At 34.3% G+C, this 16,311-nt stretch overlaps 1 long non-coding RNA gene across 1 annotated transcript in view; it reads left to right on the forward strand.

Moving 5' to 3' along the window:
• The first annotated feature begins 2,187 nt into the window (after positions 1 to 2,187).
• LOC144581928 (uncharacterized) overlaps positions 2,188 to 16,311 on the forward strand; it is a 173,116-nt gene continuing 158,992 nt past the window's right edge. Inside the window, exon 1 of the long non-coding RNA XR_013533378.1 lies at positions 2,188 to 2,335. This is a non-coding gene — a long non-coding RNA (uncharacterized LOC144581928). The remainder of the gene's footprint in view (positions 2,336 to 16,311) is intronic.

Raw genomic sequence — 16,311 nt, forward strand, 5'->3', positions numbered from 1 at the left:
AACAACCCCATCAAAAAGTGGGTGAAGGAGACGAATGGGCACTTTTCAAAAGAAGACTTTTATGCAGCTAAGAAATGTATGAAAATAAGCTCATTATCACTGGTCATTAGAGAAATGCAAATCAAAACCACATTGAGATATTATCTCATGTCAGTTATAATGGCAATCATTGAAAAATCTGGAGACAATAACAGATGCTGGAGAGGATGTGGAGAAATAGGAATGCTTTTACACTGTTGGTGGGAGTGTTAATTCAACAATTGTGGAAGACAGTGTGGTAATTCCTCAATGATCTAGAAATAGAAATACCATTTGACCTAGCAATGCCATTACTGGGTATTTACACAAAGGATTATAAAACATTCAGCTATAAAGACACATGCACACGCATGTTTACTGTGGAACTGTTCACAATAGCACAGACTTAGAACTAACCCAAATGCCCATCAAAGACAGACTGGATAAAAAAAATGTGGCACATCTACTCCATGGAATACTATGCAACCATAAAAAAAAGATGAGTTCATGTCCTTTGCAGGGACATGGATGAACCTGGAAACCATCATTTTTAGAAACCAACACAAGAACAGAAAGCCAAACACTGAATGTTCTCACTCATAAGTGGATGTTGAACAATGAGAACACATGGAAATAGGGAGGGGAATATCACACACCAGCCCTGTAGGGAGGTGGGGGGACAGAGGAGGGATAGTAGAGTGTGGGAGGATTGGGGAGGGTTAATTCTAGGAGAAATACCTAATGTAGATGATGGGGGGATGGATGCAGCAAACCACCATGGCATGTGTATACCTATGTAACACCCTTGCACGTTCTGCACATGTACCCAGAACTTAAAGTATAATAAATAATAAAATAAGCTAGCACCACACTTCTACTCTCTTGCTTCCTCTATTACTATGTGATTTTTGCACCTGGCTCTCTTTTTCTTTCTACCACAACTGGAAGCAATCTGAGACCCTCACCAGAAGCACATGCTGATCCCATGCTTCTTGTGCATACTGGAGGAAGGTCAGCCAAACAAAACCTCTTTGCTTTATAAATTATCCAGCCTCAAATATTTCTTTTTAGCAGCATAAAACAGACTAATGCAGTAAATTTGTACCAAAGGAGGGATGTTGTAAAGATACCTAAAAATGTGGAAGCAATTTTGAAACTGGGCAATTGGGAGATTTTGGAAGAGTTTGGAGGGCATTAGCTGTAAGTCTGTCTTCCCCATGGTACTTAGTCTGCAGGTGCCCAGAAAGCAAGAGTGGTGGAGACCTGATAACATTCAGCTAGATTTTAGAGGATATATCAGATATATCAGAAAGCTTGAGTCAAGCAGAAGTCTGTCACAGAGGCAGAACCACTTTAGAGAGTACTCAATAGGGCTTTGGTTAGTGTAGCTGTGGAAATGGGACCACTGCCTTCCACATTCCAGAATGGTAAAGCCATCAGTAGTTTGCAACCTTAGCCTAGAATACTTGCAGGCATTCACTTCCAACCTGTGAGAAGACACATGTGGATGGTACCCAGTAAAGCCATCGGAGTAGGGCTGCCCAACACCTTGGGAGCCAACCATGTCAGAACTGTTCCAAGGATGTCAGACGTGGATTCAAAAAGGTTAGTTTAAAGCTTTAAGATTTAACGTCTGCCCTGCTGAGTTTTGTCTTGCCTTTTGGAATGTAACACACTTGCACATTCTGCACATGTACCCAGAACTTAAAGTACAATAAATATAAAATAAGCTAGCTCCACCCTTCTACTCTCTTGCTTCCTCTATTACTATGTGATATCTAAATATCATTGTGTCTTAGAAGTACATTGTTTTCATTTTACTGGCTCACAGCTGTAAGGAACTTGCCTTGAGTTTTAGATGAGACTTTGCACTCTTGAGTTTATGTAGGAGCAAGTTAAGACTGCAGATTATTGAGAAGAGATCATTGTTTTTCAATCTGAGAAGGACATGAGTTTGCCATGGTAGGGAGCAGGTCAGAATGCTATAGTTTGGATGTTCATCTTCTCATATCTCTCGTTGAAATGTTATCCCCAATGTTGGAGGTGAGGCCTAATAGAACGTGTCCGTGTCATGGGGGCAGATTCCTCAAAAATAGGTCAGTCATTTCCTAGAGGGTGGCAAGTGAGTACTTGTTTTATTGGTTCCCTAGAAATCTGGGGAATCTAACACCCCCCGCCTCTCTTTTTCCCCCTCTGTCACCATATGAATTCTCATACACTGGTTGTCCTACAGCTTCTTCCATGAATGGAAGCAGGTGAGGACTTCACCAGAAGAAGATGCTGATGCCATCCTGCCTGTACAGCCTGAAAAAGAACTGTAAGTCAAAGAAACCTCTTTTTTTTATTAATATAAAGAATCTAGCCTCAGATATTTCCTTATAGTTATTATACAACGGACTAGGACAATGTCCTGTAGTTGGTATGTGAACCCTCTAACTCAAATTAAATAATTGGAAATAACTTAAATGTAAAACAACATAATGTTTTGCTTCATTTTTTTGTTTCTTGGGAACCCTAGAACCAATTATAAATATACTAAAAATGTGAAAGCAAATATGGCAAACCTTATCATGTTATCAGACACAGTTTTTCTTGCCTAGGTGGTATAGTAACACACTTTAATGTGATAATCAAAATCAATACAATAAATTTCCAGTACAGTAAATGATTTTTTTCTCCTTGTTCCTATGCTGGTGTGAGCAACCTTGGATGGCCAGGAAAAAATATAATTTTTTATTTTAATTGCAGTTTTGCTAAGTTTCTTTGTAAAATCACTGGTCACTTAGACACTAAAATGTCTAAAACATCAAAGCCAAAAACATCAGCACATGAATAAACTGTTTTGTGAGTAAGTTTAGGCATAACATAAAGATACGAATATCGTTTTATAACAAAGATATTGTTTTACCTCCGATTTTATTAGTTCTCTCATTAACAACAATTCAATGAAAATTCAAGGTGGTTGAAGAGCATTTTATAAAATATCTTTGTATTTGATTTTTATAGCTGTCATAACAAAATACCACAAGCTTTTTGGCTAAAAACAGTAAGAACTTACTCTCTTACAGTTTTAGAAGCTAGAAATCTGAAATCAAGGTGTTAGCAGACCCATGCTTTTTCTAAAGTCATTAGCAAATCCTCTCTTACCTTTTCCCAGCTTCAGGTAGACCTAGTAATGCTTAGCATTCCTTTGCTACTTGTCACATCCCTCAAATATCTAAATCCACCATCTCATAACCTTCTTTCCTCTCCATGTCTTTGTAACTCCTCTACTCTGATTACAAGAACATCAGTCACTGTATTTAGGGACCATCCTAATTCAACATAATACTATTTTAATTAATTATACTGCAAAGACTTTAGTTCCTAAGGAAGCTAAATAATGAGGTTCTGGGTAGACATGAATTTTGAGGACCACTCCTCAATCCACCAAAATTGCCAATTACAATTTTTGTATATATTACTACTTTTTATAAATGAGAGGAATACAAATTCTTTGCAAGTTATGATGAAGTTACATCTCAATAAACCCATTATAAATTGAGAATATTAAATCAAAAATGCACTAAATACCCGTAACCTATAGAACATCATATCATTTCCTTGCCTACATAAAACATATCCAGAACAGTTACATTAACCTAAAATTGGAGAAAATCATCTAACAAAAAGACTATTTTATAATAAAGTGTTAGGAAATTTATGTAATTTATTAAATAATGTACAAAAGGTGAAAAACACAATGGTTTTATGAGAACTCACAGTACAGTTTCTACTGACTGCATATTGCATTTATGCCAAATAACTACAACTCAAGCCATAGTAAGTTGAGGGTCATCTGGAATGTTAATACGGAAATCAATTTAACATTGTATAATATTGTTTTGTAGGTTATGGGTAACTATTGTAACACTCTTTTATCACTAAATAACAATACACACAGGATTCAGGAACAAGATGGAATACAGTCTTATTCTTTGGATGTTTTCTATAATACATTTATGTTAAATATTTCTCTGAGATATTAGCTATACATTTCATGAATATATTGACAATAGGAAACAATAAAATTATGAATATACTAAATGATAAAATTAATAGTGAAAATGAGCTGTAAAAATTTTCAACAGATTATGCAGATGAAACAATTCTAAAAAGATAGCATTTAATTTTTTTTTAAAGTTGAATTTTATGCATAGGTTCAAAAATGTATAGTAAAAAGAGAGAAATAATTTTGTAAACTCTAACAATATTAGTTTTCGATAACTATAACCAAATATGAGTCAAATGTGTGCTATGCATTAGTCTTTGGGGAAATTCAAGTCAAATTCTTAATGAGAAGATTAAATCTACAGAATGGCTATCGTTAAAAAGAAAGACAATAACAAGTATTGTCAAGGTTGTGGAAAAATTAAAACCTTAACATATTGCACATGGAATAATGAGTTTGGAAAGCAGTTTGGCACTTTCCTAGCATATTCTAGGGCATATCTATCTATCTAGGTATCTATAAATATGGGCATTGATAAATCAGGAGTATGCATGAATGTATTCATTTGTCTAATATTCATGTTAAATTTTACTATTAACTACTAGAAGATGAGAAATAATGTACTCTAGTAAGATAATACAGAAAAATAATAAAATGGTAAAAGTAATGTATGTCTTAGGTTATATACTATATAGCATATAGCATAAATTTAGCATATTCTATAGCTGTTTCTATTCTAAGCATCTGCCCCCTCAAAAAGGAAAACACATACAAGACTTGTAAACAAGATCAGAACATAAAACAAATCAATAACAACAACAAAGAAAATTCATCATAGTAAAAGTGTCCAAAATGAAAGGCAAAAATATTTAAAAATCATCCCCCAAAAAATTAAAAAGCAAAATAACTTCACAGAAACTATATGACCTACAGCTAGATGTACATATTCAGTAAAAACAACATTTTTTAAAAAGTTGAAATGCAGGTCATTTAAGCAAAATACCATTTACTGTAAGCAAACTTAAATTGTAAGAAATATTAAAGAAATATATTCATAGAGAAAGAAAATTATTCTGAAAGGAAATGAGTAAATGTCAGAATTAATGAAGAAAAGAAGGAGAAATAAAAGTAAATACTAATGGTATAAAAATAATGTTACCTGGGGTTTAATATATACAGAATTAAATATCTTGAAAATGATATAGAGAGGATGGAGAGGGGTAAATCAATTTAAATAATTCTATGCTTCTTGAACCATCTGAGCATTGATAAATGAGAAGTACGCACAAATGCACTAATTTGTGTAACATCCATGTTAAATATTATTATTAACTAGTAAAACATGAGAAAGAATTTATTTCTAACAAGGAAATAAAGTCAATAATGAAATGATAAAAGTAACATGTTTTATTAACCCAAAAGAGGAGAAAAAAATGAATAAAATGTGGGTAGATAAAAGAGTCATAAAAAATGGTAGTTATAAATTAAAGTAAAACAGTAATTCAATTCCATGTAAGAAAATAATATTTTAATTAAAACTTACAGTGTCAGGCTTTGTAAAACAAAAATTGCAGCCATTGCTATTTTTTAGAAATGCAGAGGGATAATAAAAAAAGAATGGAAAAAAGATAAAGAAAACTTGTTTATCTGTACAAATATTGAACACAGCAAATATCAAGACAAGAATTATTATTAGAGATAAAGAGGTATTTTACAGTAATAATAAAAAGTTAATCCATTGGAAAGCTTTTTTTAGTTGAAACATCTTATGCACAAACAATGTAACATAATGACATTTTGAAAATATTGACAGAAGAAATGGTGAAATAGAAATATCTACCTCTATCAATAGCTGATGGAACAAGCAAACAATAGATGAGGTTATAAAAAAATTTAAAAAGTAATACCAAAGCTCAGCCTAATTGATGTACTTGATCTTTCTAAATCACTATATCTGACAATAACAGATTTTACTGTTTTCATGTGTACACAGAATATTAACCAAAATTTATATGCCTTAAATTTTAATTTTAAGATTATCATATGGCAAAGGAATAAAGTTGGAAATCGGTAACAAAAGATAAGAAAACACCCAACCAATAAAAAATTAAGCAATTCACTTCTAAATAAAACATTGATCAAGACAAAATCACACAGAAAATTTGGGAGTAACTTCAACTAATAATAAAAATAAGGAATGCTAAAGCTTGTGAGATTCACATACAGTATTTAGTGAAAATTATTATTTTAAGTACACGTTGATATGACTTGGATCTTTGTCTTCTCCAATGCTCATGTTGAAATGTCAATCCCAATGCTGGAGGTGGGGCCTAATGGGATGTATTGGATCCCAGGGGCAGATCCCTCATGAATGGCTTAGTGCCATCCCCTTGGTGATGAGAGAATTCTTATTTAGTTCACAGGAGACTTGGTTGTTTAAAAGACTCTGAAACCACCCCCTTCTCTCTCTCACTCCTTTTCTCACCATATGTCACACTGGCTCCCCTTCACCTCTGTTATAATTGGAAACTTCTACAGCTTTCACCAGGAATAGATGTTGACACTGTGCTTCCTGTACAGTCTGAAGAACCAAGAGCCATATAATTTTCTTTATAAATTATGTAGTTTCAGTTATTCTTTTAAAGCAATGCAAACAGACTAACACATACATATAAAGAAAATAAAACATATAAAAGTTGAAATAAAGTTAAAGTTAGAATCAATAGACAACATATGAAATAGAGTCAGCAAAACCAAAAGTTGATTCCTTAAAATAACTTATATGATTAATTAACCTTCACAAAACAGACCAAGAGACAAACATGTATCAGTGATGAGTAAAGAGAGATATTACTCAGATCCTATAGTCAGTAATAAGTGAAAAACCAAAGATTATAAACACATCTGTTTCAATACATTGAAAAATTTTAATAGTTTTACAATGTCTTTGAAAATCATGACTTAAAAAACTGACACACACACAAAATAGAAAAACAAAAGTGTCTTAACCTATTAAAGAAACTAGGTCTATTACTAAAATATTTTCACAAAGAACACTCTAGGATCAGACACATTAGTCAATTTTTCCAAGTATTTAGGAAGTAAATCTCAAGAATTTTACTTGAAGTTATTCCAAAAACCTAAACGTACAATGTGCTTTCCTAACATACGTTATAATGTAACACATTCTTAACACTAAAATCTGAAAATATTAAAATATATTAATAGTATCTCTTGTAGCTATAGAAACTAAAAGCTTAAACAAAAATATTATTACAACAGGTAATTTATTTTTAGCAAACAAAACATTTATAGAAAAAAGTATAAACCACAGAAGGAGAAAAATAGTCACAATAAATATATGACAAAATACCTGATTTCAGATTATATAAGACACTCTTATAAATCAATAAATAAAAGAATGACAACCCATTAGAAAATTGGGCAAAAGACTTTAAAAGCTGTTTAAAAAATAAGAATATCTAAATTGATATGGGTATAATATGAATAAATCAATGAAAATACAAAAGTGTGTTACATTTATTTGTCGCAAAAAGATTTAATTGATAATATAGTTTTTAATTTCATGATGGAAAGTTACCAGGAATGTTATTATATAATAATAAGCTTTAATTAACTTACCATTTTACATATTTTTCTGTTGTCCAATTTTCCCTTTGTCATTTCAAAGTTTTTAAAATTTGCTATGAAAATGGTAACTTAAATAATTTATTCTAAATATACATGATAAAACTTTAGAACTTTGAGGTGTCCTCACTAATTGTTAATTCTATTCTGTTTATTTTTGAGTTAATAAAATAAATAATTGGCAAAATGTTAGAAAAGATCAGATGAAATATACTATTTAAATGTAGGTATTCTGACAATTTTGTATGTGTTATAGAGTAAATAGATATTGTTAAGATATAATGACTCTGTAAGTTACCATTCTGAAATAAAATTAGCAGAAATAATATTTAATGGACAAAGTTTATATCAGGAAAAGTTTTCCACACCTCTCAATTTTATTCTCAAGACATTATAATACCATCTTTTTGATGAACAACACCAACAAAAATTTAGTAAAGCAATATTTATGAAGTGCCGGAAAAATTGTAACCATATTTTGGGATATAATGGTTAGCATGTACAACTATGAGACCTTAATTTTGTGTTCTTTTATTTTTTTTATTTTCAATTGTAATGCATATAGACTAAAGTATGTAGAGCACAGGGAGCTCCATATTTTTAACATAAATGCCTGTGTAATCACAAACAGGTCAAGAACAGGGGATTGCCTGCCTTTCAGAAATTTATTTCATGTCCCTTCCTATCCTAGCCTCCCTTTCCCCAAAATAAGCATTATCTTGAATTCTAACAATAAATTCTCCCTCTTCCTGTAATAGATATTGCCATGCCTGAATGCTAACCAATTAGCAGTAGAGAATAAACTTTAGGCCGGGCGCGGTGGCTCAAGCCTGTAATCCCAGCACTTTGGGAGGCCGAGGCGGGTGGATCACGAGGTCAACAGATCGAGACCATCCTGGTCAACATGGTGAAACCCCGTCTCTACTAAAAATTACAAAAAAATTAGCTGGGCGCGGTGGCGCGTGCCTGTAGTCCCAGCTACTCGGGAGGCTGAGGCAGGAGAATTGCCTGAACCCAGGGGGCGGAGGTTGCGGTGAGCCGAGATTGCGCCATTGCCCTCCAGCCTGGGTAACAAGAGCGAAACTCCGTCTCAAAAAAAAAAAAAAAAAAAAAAAAAAAAAAAAAAACTTTAGCCCTAGGTATTCTAGCATCCCTTGAAAAGTTCACCTAACCACTGTGTGATATATTGACTACATTGGATCCTTCTCACCTTTGAGTGGTTAATAATTTACCTATACTGGATTCATATATTCAAATACTCTTTAATAGCTTGACTAAATTTTTGACAGATTTCTTTCCATGAACACCTGACTTGCCTAGTCTTATAGCTTTTGCTATGAAAAACCTTCCATTGTATATTCTTTTCCTGCCACTTTGAAACGTAAGTAAATCCTGACCCTTACCCATTTTATAACCCAGGAAGTCTTTTTCAAGGACCTGGGAACAATTTCTTTGAAATGTAAACATCAAAGAAGCTGGAACCCCTGTCTGCTAATCTCTATGGGAGGGTAGAAGCCTATTTTCAACGGGCAACAATCTGTAAACCGATAGAATAATCACAGAGAAAAATATTTAGAAACTCAGGAATAAATCAATGTGCTGGACTCATGCCATTGATCAATCCCAGCCTCAAAGTCCTCCAATATTTTCCCACTAGTTCATTCTAGTATTTAAAAGCCCTCCCGTTTTTCGTTGCAGTGGAGTTCAGCTTTCTTTCTTACTGCAATCTTCTTCAATTAAAACGTCTTCTTTGCCTGTTTAACTTTATCTGGCTCCATTTTTGCTTAGACTTGGTTGGGTATGTGTTTTCCTTCTCTCTCTGCAGTGCAATTCTATTCAAAGGCTAATACTTGACCCTAATTATCTTCAACAGTGCTTTGGAATAAGCAATTCTCAATATGGCAAAGGTAGAGAAACAATGAATACAATGTCCCTGGAATCCTTTGGACTGAATATATTTCTGATACATAGAATACCTATGTCTCAGTGTTTTCCCACCATTTTCCTCAATGATGCAATTGAGTAATTTTTGCTTTTTTGAGCAACTTTTGGCCTTCTGAAATTGATATAGGTCTTTGTTATGAGAAGAGGGAGCTTTCACCCAAGAACATATTAAAGATACTATCAAAAAATTATTTACTCAATTTAGTTCTTTTGAGCTATTTATGTCATTAAAACAGCACACACAAAAAAGGAGTTAGTATACCGGCAGGGATAAGAGGCTATAAATTTTATGAGAAGGTAGAGTTGTTGCTGTGTAATGAGGCTAGGAGGAAATATGTCTGGAGCTAAAACAATTCCTTGCGTTACTGTTGCTGGGGGGCGGGGGAGGAGTCGGGAGATGGGGGGTGAGAGGGAGCGGAGGCTCCAGAAGAGGCTTTCAGTTCCCCCTGATCTGATGTGCCCAGGTCCTTGACCTCTTGGGGGAGGGGCTCTGGAGGTGGTGAACTTACTGTTTGAATAAATATTCTGGACCCAAAGAATTTAGCAAAGAAGTAATTTACTAGACAGAGAGAAAGAGACAGAGAGCTCCCACGGTGCCATGGGAGGGGAATCCTGAGGAGACATATGTATAGGTAAGGAGCAGCGGGGTTTTAACGCTGAAGTTATTTCTGTCCCATTCATGTTCTCCTCCAATGAGAGGAGTTCTTTCAAACTTCTTCTGGAGTGATTGATCTTCGACTCTGATACTGGATTGGCTGCTTGCCCCACAATCAGAGCCCCCTCCTCCCAGAGCTTTTGGCAGACTTTCTGAACAAAGAAGCTCACCTAAAATTTCTACCTAGCCCGTGGGCGTGGGCGGGAAAGTCAGACAAGGAACTTTAGTTCCGGAATGGGGGCGTGGATAGAGGCTGGGCGCTGGGAAATTCCTGCTTTTGAAACCACATCCATTGTGGACTTGGGAAGAGAAGTTTTTTGTTCCTTAACACAGTCCCTCGTTACCTCAGTGCTTCCATTAAATTAAACCTTAAATGGCAATTGCATAAGACACAATCTAACAAACTAATTGGTAACCAAAGGTTTGGAACCTTCAGGCATGAAAGTATAATTTGTTACATGGGAAAGTACTCTGGACTAGCTGAACTGCTGACACAAGTTGAGGGAAATGTAATATGAGCAGTAAAAGATGGATATAAGGAGCATCAGCTGTGGCCAGACTCAGGATCCCACAGAAAAAGCAGAGTTAATGCTTATCCTACTCTCCATCATCCTGTGATTTGTTGTGTTCGTTTGTGTTTTTAAAAAATTGTTGACCATCCCTTAAAAAGGGATATCCCATAAATAACATTAAATGAACTATGAATTTAATTGAGAGCCGGAGGGGATCCTGAGCAATATAAGGTAAAGATAGTAGTATTTATAGCAAAGCCTTCCCCAAATACTTGGAATGATTCACTATATTATGGCAGGTTTCCAAGTACCAATCTCTTTATCTTGGTGCCTGAGGACTTGTTCTGAAAGCACAGAAGGCTGCTCTCTGTGCGTTGTGAGTGCTAGGAATGAATGGGATACGGAATTCACACCACTCTAGGAGCAGTCTTCAGATAATCATCTTAGGAAATAATACATAAATATACCAGCTCCTGGGTCTCCTAAGAGAGATTGTGAAGTGTGACTTTCTGCCATTTTCCAGAGTTTCTCCCTGTGATTAAGTTCCTGGTATCTACCTTGATAGATGACGTAATGTATCCTTTATGACTGCCTTTTCTTTCCTATTGTTTTTCTATATCTCCAACAATGACATTTGAAATTCAAACCAATTATTGGCATTCAAATACTTATTTTAATATCTTCTTATAGAAAAAAAAAGAATACACATACACACACACTGTAATCTCTAACCATTGACTACCAAAGGAGGGGGTAATTTCTAAATCCTTATGTTATCGAGAATGGTAGTGATCTGTATAATTCATTTTAGGATCCTGATAGAATAGTATTTCAAGTTGTTTTGCTTTTAGTTCATGAACATACGTAATGAATGTGTGGTTTTTATGTAAATTTCAAATATTGTCTCCTATATAATAAACCCCTTGATTATATATTTGACTTCAGTTTCCCAGATAAATTTTTCAAATGTCTCCTCAAAAATAAATACCAGCAAAATAGTTAATTTTTATAGCATTTGTAGGCTCATCTTTAAGTTAAAGGAAATTTAAACATCATGCAGCATTTGTTGATAAACATTGACTTTACTTTAAATTCAAACTGAAACTAAGACTCAAGGGAGGATATTATTTCTATAACATTTAAAAAATTTAAACTGACAAACAATTGAGTTCAAATTTTTAAATTTGGCTAGCATGTGATTAAAAATATCAAATTATGACTTGTTGCTAACACAAGCTGTAATCTGCATGTAGATCATATATGAAAGAAATAAACAGCTGAATCAGTTACCTGAGAAATGCTGATGTATGGTACGAAAGTGTAATACTTTGTTACAACAATGCTTTCTTTATATTTCTATCAAGATAAAAATAAAGCACACTTCACTGATTAAATTAACATGTCTCTAGCTTTTTACAGTGATAGGAGACAGACAAATTCCTAGGTAGACAAGGATGACTCCCCAGTGAAACTTGCCCTTCAAGCTAAGGGTAGTTTAAAGCCTGAAAACTGATGTGCCAGTTCCAGACAGAGTCCATGACTGGAGTGAGAACTTCCATTCCTATTTTACTCACTCTCTCGATTGGTTCCTTCTGAATGATGCCTTGTAACCAGTCCAATGGTGATTTTTCCAAGACCATCCATGGACCAATCAGCACATACTCTCTTATTCTAAGCCCATGAAAACCCTGGACTCAGCCTCACAAGCAGCTACCTCCTCTTGGGTACTCTCTTGATTCTGAGAGCCTTCTGTCACCCAATAAAATTCTACTCTGCCTTAAGCACTCCTTATTGTCCATGCATGTATATTTTACTAATTTTATTTTCCAAATATGAAAGCATTTGTTTAATACAAAGCAAATCCACAACTATATGTTAATATCTTATAAAACAATAGATACTGACTAGTCCATGATTGGATGTATAAATAATGAATCACCACTGCCATATTCAACACATGGTGAGGTGTGTGTTCAGAACCATTTTAAAAATAATTTTTTCACTATTTAAACTTTCAAGATTAAATGTTTTCAAATGTCTAATGACAGGGATATACTTGTTTAATATAGTTGGTATAATGAATATTACTTATAGGCCCGAAGAATTATATTCTCTGTGAAATTGTAGAAAAACATGTTATTTATTTTATATAAACAGACATTTTAGAGAGTACTAGAAATCTGCTTTTCATCCATATTAGTGTAATTTTCTAGCAATTCTCAGAGACCAAATGAAAAACTTTATTGTAGCCCTTATGTACCTTTCTCCCATGACCTTCAGAGACCTCTCTGATTATTAGCATAACATTTTCTCACCTCTTGGGTCTCCATTTACACTTCAATAGCCTCATTTACATTTGATTTACTCACTCAGCAATACTGCAGAGCTTCATAGAAAGTAAACAGGCTGTCCATGGACAGAAAAACTGAGCAATAGTTCTTGATTTGTCTCTATGTTGGAAGAGGTGTTTAGCATCTCTGTTTTCATTGCTATCAACATCTTTTTGAGAGTTATCTCTTTTCTTTGACTCACTGTTTATGTTAGTCTAAATTTCTCAGAATTTTTATTTCTTAAGCTTTTTCTTTTCTAATTGGAGCAAAGTCTGTAATTAGTTTTGTTTCCTTTCTTTTAAATCTTTGGTTACATTCAAACAATTTTTATGTAGTGTTATAAATAACAGATTGTCAATGGAATCATTTTGCTAACATCTTTTAACTGTCAGGCTCATCAAGTCACCAGACTGTACTACTATTTTCAATAACAAAAGCAGCAATTACTTTTGGATCAACCTATAAATAAATACTAATTATAGTCAGGAAAGACCAAGCAATTTATTTATTTTGGATTTGGTTTGCAGTACTTGAGGGTACTATAGAAAGTTACATCATTGATGCTGAAATCATTTCAGGTAACTTCAGCCTGCCTCCTGGTAGTTATTTCATGTTTTGTCCTTCACAAAAGTTTTAATTAGATGGATGAAAGTTGGTTCAGAAATCATAAACAAGGAAAAAGAAGTCAGCATGAATTTTTACACAAATTAGGGCAGAATGATTCAGATTAGAATAAATAACTATAAGATACATTTCAGATTAAAAATAATTTTAATGTAACTAAATTGAGATGTGCAAATATAATTTGAAAACTCTCTGATGAAAATAGATCAAAAGGCAAATCCTGAATAACAGCAGTGTCCTACGTATAATAGAGAAGTCAATGAGAAAAATAATTATAACTGTAAATCCACTATTTTATAGTAGGTTTAAAGAAATATTTCTTTCACATAAACAAGACTGAACTGCTTTTTTTTTTAACCTGGTAGGCAATGGCTCAGAGAGAGCTCATTAAGGTGTTTTATTTTTTCTGTGTCCCTGCCTCGGTTGGATGACAATTTAGTTATGAATATGATGATTTATGACATCAACAGATACATATTAAAAGTAAATGTGTGTCTTTTAAAGTGTAATTTGCAAAATTGATTGTTTTGATGGTGGGTAATAAATACAGAGATTATTTAATAGATGTATTTACCTATTGAAAATCCAAGTAAAGATTTTATTCCATGTGCTAGAAAATAGATAGGTATAGGGGATAATGATAAGGAAGTTAATATTTAACCTATCAAAATTGTTCAGTTGAACTTCTTTATTTCTTTTGCAAAAGTATTGCTAGCTTATGTCAACTGATTCTAATGGTCAAATATTTTTATAAACATCTTCAAGGGAATTTCATAGTGATCTTAAAAACTACAAAGAAAATGGTACTATAACAAGTTTTTAAAATAAGTAAGTCTTGAATTCTGATATGACACGGCATCCAAATCTTGTCCTATTTCAGGCTTTGACTGAGAGGTTACTGTAGGGAATGAGGCATATGATCTTTTCAAAATAAAATCAGTTGTCATCAGAAGAGCTATTTTGCATATTACATTTTTAACATTTCAGTTGTCATGAGTAAAATATGCAGGTGAAATGTATAAATAATAATAAAACTAGATACATTGAAAACCCAAGTCTTCCTATTTTCCTATGGTAGAAAACAGAAATCACCATAAAACAGAAATTTGGCCATGTCTGTAAATTCCAGGAAAACAACTAAAGTTACTTTAAAAATTTGTTTTATATAATTATTATAATTATTAAAAACATTTGATGTCTTTCTTACAATTTAGGTGATTAATACATAGTTGCAATTTATAAATTCTAATTGGCTTAGAACTGAGTTACAGGGTTGCTTTTTTTCCTTCGAGTTGATTTTATTTAATATATTTGTTTTATCTCACTTAAAACAGCGGAGGATGGAAAGAAACAAGGAAATTATGCCTGGGAATGTGTTTGTTTAGAAATTAAAATATAATCAGTAACTTTGGATTTGGTGATTTTTGTTGAAAAATGCATCCTTTGAATGAAGAGACCTTCCAAACAGGCTTTGTGTGAGCAACATGGCTGTTAATTTACCTGGGTGCAGGTGGGCTAAGGCCACAAAGGGCATTAGCAAAGGGCAGTGGGATAGGAGTTGGTTTTATGGGTTTGGGTAGTTTTTTGGGGGTCGGAGGTGTTGCAGAGTAAGTTCAGTTACAGTGGTGGGGGGTAGGGGCAAGGAGTATACAAGTTCAGTTACAATGGCAGGGTTGGGTTAGAGGTATTTATATTATCATAGAACAATTAAGATCGCAGGGTTGGGTGAGGGGCTTGTGGGAAGCTCCGCTGGGCGATCAGGGACAATGGTGAACACAGGCAGGGTATGGGAGACGTCAGCCAAGGCAAGCAGGACTTCAGGCTTTCAGGCTCCAGGCTTGCATATGGAGACCTGACAATTTTAACACACTGTAACACAATAAGAAATATGCATTTGGTCATTTCCCCGATTTCTTGACACAGACCTCCTAAAACGCTTGTAATTTTCTGAATAATGCAGATAATATGTGCATCTTGCACAGAGGTCCTAAATCCCTTGGAGCTTTCTTGGTGATAGGAATGTCTTTTGTCCTAATGAGTTAACTCCTGTTGGGCTCTTGGATAACTCAAGATGGGGGCTAAACATTAGGAAGGCCAAGCTTTTTGATAGCAGCAGGAGGCAGACAAATTTTAAGCAGACAGAAGCAGGTCCCTAGTAAAACCACAGCTTCGAGCCAAAAACAGCCTGAAGCTTGAAAGGCTAAGGCTATTGGTTACAGATGAAACCCATGACCCAGAGTGAAAATTTCTATTTCTGTTTCTGTTCTTTCCTAATTGGTTCTTTCTGAATAATGTTTTTCAACTAATTAAATGTTGCATTTTGCGATGCTACCTATAGCCAGCACCTCCCCCCATTCTCTGGCTATAGAAACCTCAGACTCAGCCACACTTTGGGGAAGCTACCTGACTTTTGGTAGGTGATGCCCAACTTGGATCTGCCTATCCACTGAGATCTGTTTTGTCACTTAATAAAACTCTTCATCTTGCTCACCCACCAGATGTCAGCTTAACCTAATTCCTCTTGAATGTGGGACAAGAACTTGGGCCCCTCCAGACACCAAATGTGAACAGAGCTATAACCCTGTAACA

Source organism: Callithrix jacchus, chromosome 3 (genome assembly GCF_049354715.1).
Source record: "Callithrix jacchus isolate 240 chromosome 3, calJac240_pri, whole genome shotgun sequence".
In the NCBI taxonomy this organism is placed as follows: Eukaryota; Metazoa; Chordata; class Mammalia; order Primates; family Cebidae; genus Callithrix; species Callithrix jacchus.